This window comes from Podarcis pityusensis, assembly GCF_964106645.2.
Source record: "Podarcis pityusensis genome assembly, chromosome: 14".
Classification (NCBI taxonomy): Eukaryota; Metazoa; Chordata; class Lepidosauria; order Squamata; family Lacertidae; genus Podarcis; species Podarcis pityusensis.
This window is the reverse complement of record NC_138039.1, coordinates 49,448,700-49,458,089: the sequence shown is the minus strand read 5'-3', so window position 1 is coordinate 49,458,089 and position 9,390 is coordinate 49,448,700. Positions and strand designations below refer to the sequence as shown.

General features: G+C 50.2%; 1 pseudogene across 1 annotated transcript; it reads right to left on the bottom strand.

Moving 5' to 3' along the window:
* Positions 1–3,337: 3,337 nt before the first annotated feature.
* LOC308463303 (C2 calcium-dependent domain-containing protein 4C pseudogene) lies at positions 3,338–5,708 on the bottom strand (annotated as a pseudogene). Its single transcript, XR_013991538.1, has 2 exons — positions 5,625–5,708; positions 3,338–4,830 (listed from the first exon to the last, which is right to left on the bottom strand). The product of XR_013991538.1 is annotated as a C2 calcium-dependent domain-containing protein 4C pseudogene (transcript).
* Positions 5,709–9,390: the final 3,682 nt, after the last annotated feature.

The following is a 9,390-nucleotide window of genomic DNA, read 5'->3' as shown; positions in this document are numbered from 1 at the left end:
AGCATCTCCAGGTGGGGCTGGGAGAGCCCCCTGCCTGGAATCCTGGAGGGCCACTGCCAGTCTGACTCAGTGTAAGGCAGCAGCCTCTGTGCGCTCCTGTTGTCCATCATGAATTTTCCACCTTTCAGCTTTACTTAGGACCACAGTGGAGTCTCATGTTAAGATGAGAGGGCTCTCTCCCTCCTCCCCATCCAGTTTATCCACCGCACAAGGAGGTGTCCTGCCCTGAGTAGCTGGCAGAAGGAAGACATCAGGCGGGGGACTAGAGTACGTATTTCAGTTGTATGCAGCGCTTTTTTTCTTTAAAAAAAAATGTTTAGGGGTACTCTCATTTTCCTACTCATATTGAAATACTGCCCCTCAATAAGGCCAAACTTAGATTCACAAAATGTTTAGGGGTATGCGTACCCCCAGAAAAAATGCACTGGTTGTATGTACCCAGACTTGGGAGGGAAATTGCGGTAAAGGAACGGGTACTTTCTAAGGGCAAACCTGCACAATACACCTGTGCCCTGTCTCAACCCAGCTCCAGGATTTGGGGCACCCTCAGCCTCAGGCAAGACACTTAAGAATGTAAGGACCTTAGCACAGCCTGTTGCTGGATCACACCATAGCACTCTCTTCTCACAGTGGCCAACCCAAAGCCTGTGGGGAACCCTTAAGCTGGACCCAAGGACAGAATCATAGATTTGTAGAGGTGGAAGGAACCACGACGATCAACCACTGCAACTCCCTGCAATTCAGGAATCCTTTTGCCCAATATGGGGCTCATGAGAGTGCTCTCCCTGCCCCCTGAGGCTCCTGTGGACATCTAGGGGCTCCCCTTAAGGTGGGACACTGCAGGACTGAGAGTTCTCCCACAGGACCTCTGGCCAGACTTCTAGGGTGCAGTGCAAAGCAAGAACTTGTTCGTTGTTTTGGAGGATCTGACAATTAGCCACACTCACAACTTTCCTGATCTGGCCTGTCGCAACCCAGAGCAGGGTTCTCCGGGATGTGGAGATGGCACTTCCCTCCTCCCTGCTGAGCATATAACAAGTGGGAAATGGGGTAGTGACACATGGCATGGTTTCACCTCTTCTACAAATGTTGAGGCATGTGGTCACTCAGTGCCGCCAGTATTTGCAGTCAGGCAGGCTCATTTAGGACTATATAGAATCTTTATTGTCAGTAATGATGGAGCACGCAAGTGGAAAATACTTTGATTTTTATAAATCTTCATTATCTTCAAAGGGAATCTTTCTGTCAGTTCATACTGTTGCATGCCACCCCAATCTCCAAGCAGTGTGAGGTTCCAGGGGTTCCAGGCACTTCCCCAGGGTTGGAATGAGGGACAGCAGAGACTGTGGTGTCTTTAGGATATATGGTTTATTTACACATATCTACAACCTGAGCCTACGATGGAGGGGTTCACAGCATTAACACCCCAAAGGGGTCTTGCTTCCCCCATAGCCACAGCCTTGGATTCAAGAAGAGATCAGGCATGGTTGTCCCCTCAGAGACTTCAGCCTGCTTCTTCCTCCACCTTCAAGCTTACACACACACAACTGAGCTTGGGCCTTTGTATTTTCTAACTCCCAGTGAATTGAGGGAGGAGGCCTCATTCATTTGATGTCTGGCACAGAGCCACTTCCTTTGCTACCTTAATGACCCATTATCTCACCAGGAAGCTAGCCTGGATATTCCAGGAATCTGAATTATTGCTTAACACTTGCTGGATCCAGGAATTAGAAGGGTCTTGACAGACAGCCTACTCCTCATCCTCAACTCATGACATTACATTATTATCCCTTTGGAGCTGTGATGTATAATTATTATTATTAATATTATCATTTGTGCTTTTGTATAACTGTGCTTTAGGATGGGAAGGCTTATTATTTACATTTTTCATTCTTTGTTTTCTTTGTTTTTGTTATGTGTGCACTTAAAAAAAAACAAATCAATATTTATTTATTTTTAAGGAAATGGGGTAGTGGACCAAGTCAGCCCCTCCCCAGTTAGGAACCTACACAACTGCAGCATTGGATTTTGGCTCAAAATACACATCCAACCTCTCCCTTCCTGTTCCACTCAGACTCCCTCACAGATTCAGCAGGCAAGCTGCCATGGCCATTATCACATAAGATTTCAAAGCTGTTTGCTTCCTTAGTGTTCAGCTAAAAGCAAGCAACCTTTACATTCTGTTTGATGGAAGAGTTCTGTTCAGCTGAACGTTCACATATTGCCACAACTGAAGAAATGGACTCTTGCTTGGATTATTTTCTACACATTTCTTCTTTGATTCAATTCCTGTTGGGAACTTCTGGCTTAACTTCACATCAGCACCTCTTACTGAAACAAAACCTAACAACCCAGCCAGTGCTATATTTACTCAAAATTATAGCCCCAAAACATTGTGGCACCCTCAGATCTAATAGATTGACAGTGCAATCCTTTACTCATTACTCAGAAGTAAACCTTAGTGGGTTCACTACAGCTATGTACTAGGTAAATCCCTTTGGGATTGTAGCCTTGTTGTGGCTTAAATTTTCATGGACCACGGCCCACTTCATCAGATGCACTGAGTGCTGGCCTCAGTTGGCAATTGTTTATAATGGGCATGAACTATAAGCTATGATGCTAAAGGGTCATGAAATGCAAGAGGTACAGTCTGTCATGTTCCTATACAAAGCTCACAGGCATTTGTATTTCACACTGCAAAGTAGAGCACTCTGTACTGGAAGGATCCCAGACTGAGGAAGGATAATGTACCCTGATGGCTTGATAAAAATGGAGCTAGTGTTGTGTAACAGTGAACTAAAAAAAATTCCAGTACAAATATCCCCTCTTGCCATGGACTCACTAGGAGGTCTAAGGTAAACTGCTGCCTTTCACAGAACAACCCTGTGTGTGTTTACTCAGAAGTAAGCCCCACTGCGTTCAAATGGGAGAAAACGTTAAATATATTTTCATAAATTACATTTTAAAGCCGCCCTCCGAGGTAGGAGAGGCCCTGAGAGAGTGAGCTCTGTAGCTGAGCAGAAATGACCTGGGACTCTTCAGCTGTAGGTTGAAACTAACCAGCTTCGGCCACCACCACCCTGTCACCTGCCCCGTGGGGGTTGTTTTAAGGATAATGTAAAGCACTCTGCTTGCTACACAAACACTGAAGCTGCAAGTCTGTACACAGCTCCTTAGGTGCAAACCTCATGGAGAGCTCAATGGGACATTGCCAAAGCACAGGCGCACAGGATTAACAGAACCATGAATTGTGCATTCCAGCGTGTAACTTGCAGGCCTCGCTGAAGTCAAAGCCATTTACTGACCTAACAGATACCAAAAGAGAAGCATTTGCAAGTTTCAGTAAAAATTATATTTATTTTAAAACAAACAAAAAAAACCCACGAGTATGAAAAAAATAAATAAAGTATCTCAGGTTGCAAGAGAGTTGTTTCTCTCTTTTTTAACCCGCTAAAAGCTTCATCAAGGGAACCTCGCTCTCCCCCAAAAGGAGGTCCCTTTTCAAGCTGCTCCCCTTATTCACAGCCTTCATCCTGACGGCGAGGCTGCCCAGGTCGTCTTCGGCGATGCCCACGAAGAAGAAGTCCTCGTTGAAGATGGGGTCGCGGCTCCTCTTGATGACCGTGCTGCGCTGCTTCTGGATCTTGCCGGGCACCAGCGAGAAGGTGATGCAGCAGTTGATGCTCTTGGGCTCCGCCGCGGGCTCGTACAGTCCTTCCACGCTGATCAGGCGGACCCGCAGGCGCCGGTTCTCGGGGCAGTACTCGCAGGACAGCCGCAGCAGCCCGCCCCGGTCCAGGCCCACCGTGCTCTCCCGGCCCAGCCTCTCCCGCCCGCCGCCGCCGCAGGGCGCGTCCAGCGGGAAGATGATGGGCAGCGGCGACAGGCTGCAGGCGCGGCAGCTCAGCGGCTGGAAGAGGCTGTCCGAGGAGCGCCGCACGGCGCTGGGGCTGCTGTCCGTGGAGCTGCTGTCCTCCGTGGACAGGGAGTTGGCTCTCCCCGCGCTGGACAGCTTGCCCCGCGACCGCCAGGCCCTGCCCAGCAGCCCCTCCTGGCTCCGCGCTTTGGAGAGCAAGCCGGGCCCGCGCAGCGGAGGGGAGCGACCCAGCAGCGGGGAGCCGAAGGGCGAGGACTCGCTGGAGGAAGCCGTGTCGCTGTCGCAGGGCCGGCGGAGCAGCTGGGGCGGGCAGGCCAGCGGGCGGCCGGAGGAGAGCTCTCGGCCCGCGTAGCTGCTGGCTCGGGGCCGCGCCAGGCTGAGCGAGGAGTCGCTGTGGAAGATGGACTCCTTCCTGCGCGTGTGCGGGCTCTCCAGCAGCGTGCAGAAGCCGTAGGACGTCTGCGCTTTGGGGAAGTGGGGCAGGGACAGGGCAGCCTGCGACTGGGGGTCCGAGTTCGTGCCGCCTTCCTCCTCCTCCAGGTCCGGGATCTCCTCCACGCTCTCCACCTGGATGAGGTGGGGCAGCAGGAACGGGCAGGGAGTGCGGTCGGTTCCCACCCCGGCCGAGGTGGCCGCCTGCTGCAAGCCGGGCTCCGTGAGGCAGCGGTGGGGCTGGAAAGTTGCGCTGGGACTCTTCGCCGGAGGAGGATTGGCCAGCCTGGGAGGGATGCAGAACTCCGGGATCCTGTCCGGGGTCAGTATGTTGGCAAAAGCTGCAGCAGGGCCCCCCGGCTTGGCTGCGTTAGGGACAGAGTGGCTGGAGGGCAAGCCCAGGAAGGACGGACCCAGGGGGCTGCCTTCTCCAGGGGACGCCCCCACTTTCTCCAAGAACCACATTGAGTCCGGCTGACTTCTCGGGAGTCCAAAGAAGAGCTGAAGGAGATCAGAAGAACCTGCCAAAAAAGGGAGAGGGGAATACAAAGGCGTTAATATCTCTGGGTTGTTCGCAAGAACCCAGCAAGGGAGTCGGACCTGCCGCGCCAACTACCATTCAAACCTTACAGCCCTCTTAAACGTAGGCAGCAATGATGGGTGGTATTCAGCTTCTTTTTACTCAAGAGTATACCCACTGAAATTAGCAGCCGTGTTTGTTCCTTCCAGTGGGTCTACTCCAAGTAGGACGTAGCTGAATGCTACTTTTGTATAGCTAAAGCCTGTTTGCACACCACAGCTGCAAAAATCCAGGCATGCTTTCTTGCGAGTAACCTTTACAGAATCTAGTGCGCTTTACGTCAGAGCCAACAAACACAGGATCGGGCTCCAGCAAGCCTTCCCAGCCCCCACCAAACTCTTTCCCTTGTGAAGAAGAATTCCCGGTAGTTTTAGATAGAATTCAGTACATACATTCCATTTACTAAAACGGGTTTCTTCACTTAACAAGGGAGGAACGAGAAAAAAGGGGGAGGGAGAGCCCCCATGCAGAACTCCAAAGACCAGTCTGTCTTTGGCCAGTCCGTAGACTTTCATCTTGGCCGCCTTTTCAAGGCTGCGATCCCCAGCACACTTAGGTGCCAAGCCCCATCGGAGTCAGAGCTGTCAATTTTTCCCTTTTCTTGGGAGGAATCCTATTCGGAATAAGGGAATTTCCCTTTAAAAAGGGGAAACGTTGACAGCTATGATCGGAGTCCCCAGCCTCGCTTCTGAGGAAGCCCGCAGAGTCCGCTGGCACAAACAACCTCGCGCCTACCTTGCAGGGTTGGCCGCTTCCCGAGAACTGCTTCAGGATGCCGCGCGCACAGAGCTGCTGCGCCCAGCCAAGCGCTCCAGCCGCTACTCCGGCGAGTTTGCAGCCCGACGCCGCGGGCGCGCTCTTTATGGGCAAGCGGCGGCGCGCCGAAGCCAATCGCCAGCCGCGGAGGCAGCTCCCATTGGCCAGCAGCCCCGCTCCCGCCTCCCTCCTCCGCGGTGCCAGCAGCTGCCAGGCGCGTAAAGGCGGAGGAGCCGCGCTGGCGCCGCCTGCTCAGGGGCGCTCCTGCCCGGGGCACGCAAACAAGCAGAGACTGCCAGCCAGCCGCCACCGCCGGCTCGAGCAGCAGCCAGAGCCAAGTTTCCCCGTCTGGTGTTGTTTCTCTAGCCCGTAGCCCCTCTTGAATCAGGCTCAGCGCAAAGGGAGCCCATCCTCTTGTTCTGGCGGTGCCCACTGTGGGAAGCCCACGAGCAGGACGGGAGCCCAGAGCTGGGGATGCCCAGCCAATGGTGGGTGGAGGCACCTTGCCTGTTCCTGGATGCAGGTTCTGCCCATCATTCCTGGTAGCCTTGCAGTTCGAGCGCTTTGGCTTAGGAGAACAAGCTGATATTCTTTTCCCAATCTAGCGCCCTTTGGAGCACCTGGACCACAGCAGTGGGCCATGATGGAGAAGAATGGGTTAGATAAGTAGATCTGAATACCTGGAGTTTGATCCAAATTCAATCTCTCTCCCTCTCTCCGTGTGTGTGTTTCCTATTCTGCTGGTGACACTCAGGAGAAGGTGCAAGGCTTCCCATCACACAATGAGATTGCATAGCCTTAAGGACTATCACCTCACACCAGTTATTTTAAAAACTGAAACCCCCAAGCAAGCACTGCTACTCTACAGCGATCAATGCAGCTGCTGCTGGAACCTGCAGGGCAATACAGAGAAATGGCCAGTGAGGAATAGAATCCTTTATGTCCTTTCCAGAAAAAAATTCTTGCAGGTATTAATTGGACTTCTAACGCTCCCCCTTCCTCTAACCAAGCTAGCTTAGCACATCCCTGATGGTGCCCTTTGAGAAGCAGGAAGTAATACAGATAGATACCTGCAGGAACTGTACCTGCTTAACTTCCATCACTTCATTTCTTTCATTAATTCCTCACCTGAAGAACCTAGACCATCTTCTGTTCACTTTTCCTTTTGGAGAGCTACGTTGTCCTGAACTTTACCTCTGTATTCTGATTTTCTACTTGGTTACTTTAACCCATGTGGAACTGGACTCGTTTTACATGCCTATTTTATAGTTTTGCTTTTCACTTTTTGATTTTCATCTGTTGTTATAACTGTTCTTTCTGTTTCATATAAATTTATAAAAGGAAAGGAAAAATATTTTTTAAAAAACTGGTTTGGATTTTCTTTATTTAGATATCTTGTCACTGGCTCTCACCAAATCTTAAAGAAGGTTGCTGTTAGCTTTGCTGACATACTGGGCCCTATGTTTGGCATTTATAGGTATATTATTCCCGAAGTATGTAATGAGGACGCATGGTTCACTTACGTATTTCCCATCCCCATGTGGGCTTTGGAATGTTTTGACTGGTTTACATCAGATTTTAAAGTTTTGTCTGCAACATTTTTTAAAATAAAAACTGTTATACTGTGAAGGATTCAATGAAATTTGTAAAAGCGAAAAATTAAAATGCAACCGTTTCCTAAGCTGCCACACACCGGGCCCATGTTTTCACCTCTGTGCCAAGACTTCATTTCCAACTGCACCTGCTGAACTTCCACCACCCCTGTTTCTGACCTAGACACCAAAGTTCCTTCCTTCCCACCCGGCCTCCCAGGAGAAATCATTGGCTCACCCAGGCAGGAGAGCTGCTGCTCCAGTAGGTGGCTGAATTTGTAGGTGGTAATATCCAGTAATATGCTCGTATCAAGTATCCATCCCTCCTGTTGACGAGCACTGTGACCTCTGAGGCACACACCTGAGGGGAGCTTTAAATGGCCAGGTGGAAGCAAGGATTGCAGTCCCCTTGTGAAAAAAGTCATGGCCGTGTTAATCCACCCTGAGTCATCTGCCTTCTGAACAAGAAGCCATCACAGTCTTCTATTAGGGTGATTTATAACCAGCATAATAAAATAAAACCATCTTTTTTAAAAAGTCAAACCATCACAACAATAAATCTCATTTCCATCACAGCACTGCAAGACAACAAAACATCACTTCCAGCTGACTAACCAGCCTCTTCCAGCCTGGGGCATCAGCAAACCTCTCTTGGCCTAATTCTGCTTGACGCTGAACCTGGTGCTGCCTCTGTCCTTGCAGCCTAGGACTGACAAGCTGCAGTTGTAGCTGCCTTCCAGGTGAGCCCAGTAATTGATTGCAGTGCGCCACCTATTGGCCACTCTTTCAGAGGAAACCACACCATTCTCTCCTACAGAATTATCGCTCCACCATCACCCCTTGTCCAAAGGCCTGCTCCCTCAAACAATTCCTCCCTTTCCTCCTTCTTGCTCACCTCCACCTGTGCTTCTCAATCTGTCCATAATTCCAGGCTGCAACCCTCTATGCATTTAATGGGGCTGACATCTGAGCAGGCTTGCTGAGGATTGTGCTGGCAAGAGCGCCCACAGCATAATTATTACTTTCAGTATTCTCTATGCTGTTTTGAGAGCTTTGTGGGTTTAATTTTAAGAAAATCACATACAAGATTCACAGGGCACAGTCACAAGGTTAGACAGCTACAAATGGAGATTCAACAAATTCAAGGAAAAGAGATATGGCAACCAGAGGTATGGAAACTACAGTATAGAACCTCCAGACTCAGAGGCAGTCTATCACTAAAAACAGAAATAAGTATTTACAGAGTTACTGGGAAATAAGAGTGGGAAGAGCACAGGAACCCTCTTGCGCTGTTGGTGGTCTTTCCCATCTGGGTGCTGACTAGAGACAGCAAAGGGCTCCCCTGATGTGCTTATACTGTGCATCAGGGGTAGGGAACCTGCGTCCACAACTCCCTTTGTCCTTGACCTTTGGCCTTGCTGGCTGGGGCTGCTGGGAGCTGGGGGTTCAACAGTATCCAGACGGCACCAGGCATCCCAGCCGCATGATGATGATTAACAATAATGATTCGATTGATATACCATCCTTTATCAAAAGATCCCAGGGTGGTGTAAGACATTAAAAATGTATTTTACAGAGCATAATAATTAAAACATAATACAAAGCATAATAATAGCCAGCATAGTAATAAAAGAATAGTAACCGTGCCCCCCCCCTTTAACAGGCCATAGATCATTTAATGATTGAAGGCCTGGGTAAAGAGGAATGTTTTTGCTTGGAACCTGGAAACACGTAATGATGGCGCCCAGCGGGCCTCTCTAGGGAGAGCATTCCGTAGGTGGGGAGCCACCACATGAAAGGCCTGTTCTCATGTGGCCACCCTCCAAACCTCGCAGGTAGGAGGGACATAGAGAAGGGCCACGGATGACAAGAGCTGGATCCGGGTCATTGTATGGGCAGAGGCAGAAGTTAGGCCATACCACAGAAGTTAGGCCATACCTGTCCAGATAGGTGCATAGCATGGCCACCAGCCGAAGCTGATGGAAGACACTACGTGCCACCAAGGCCACCTGGGCCTCAAGCGACAGTAATGGATCCAGGAGCACCCCCAAGTTATGTAGCTGCTCCTTAAGAGGAAGTGTAACCCCCTCAAGAGCAGGCCACCTCCCAACTGTGCCACTGTCTTATCTGAATGGAGCTTCAGTTTATTTCCT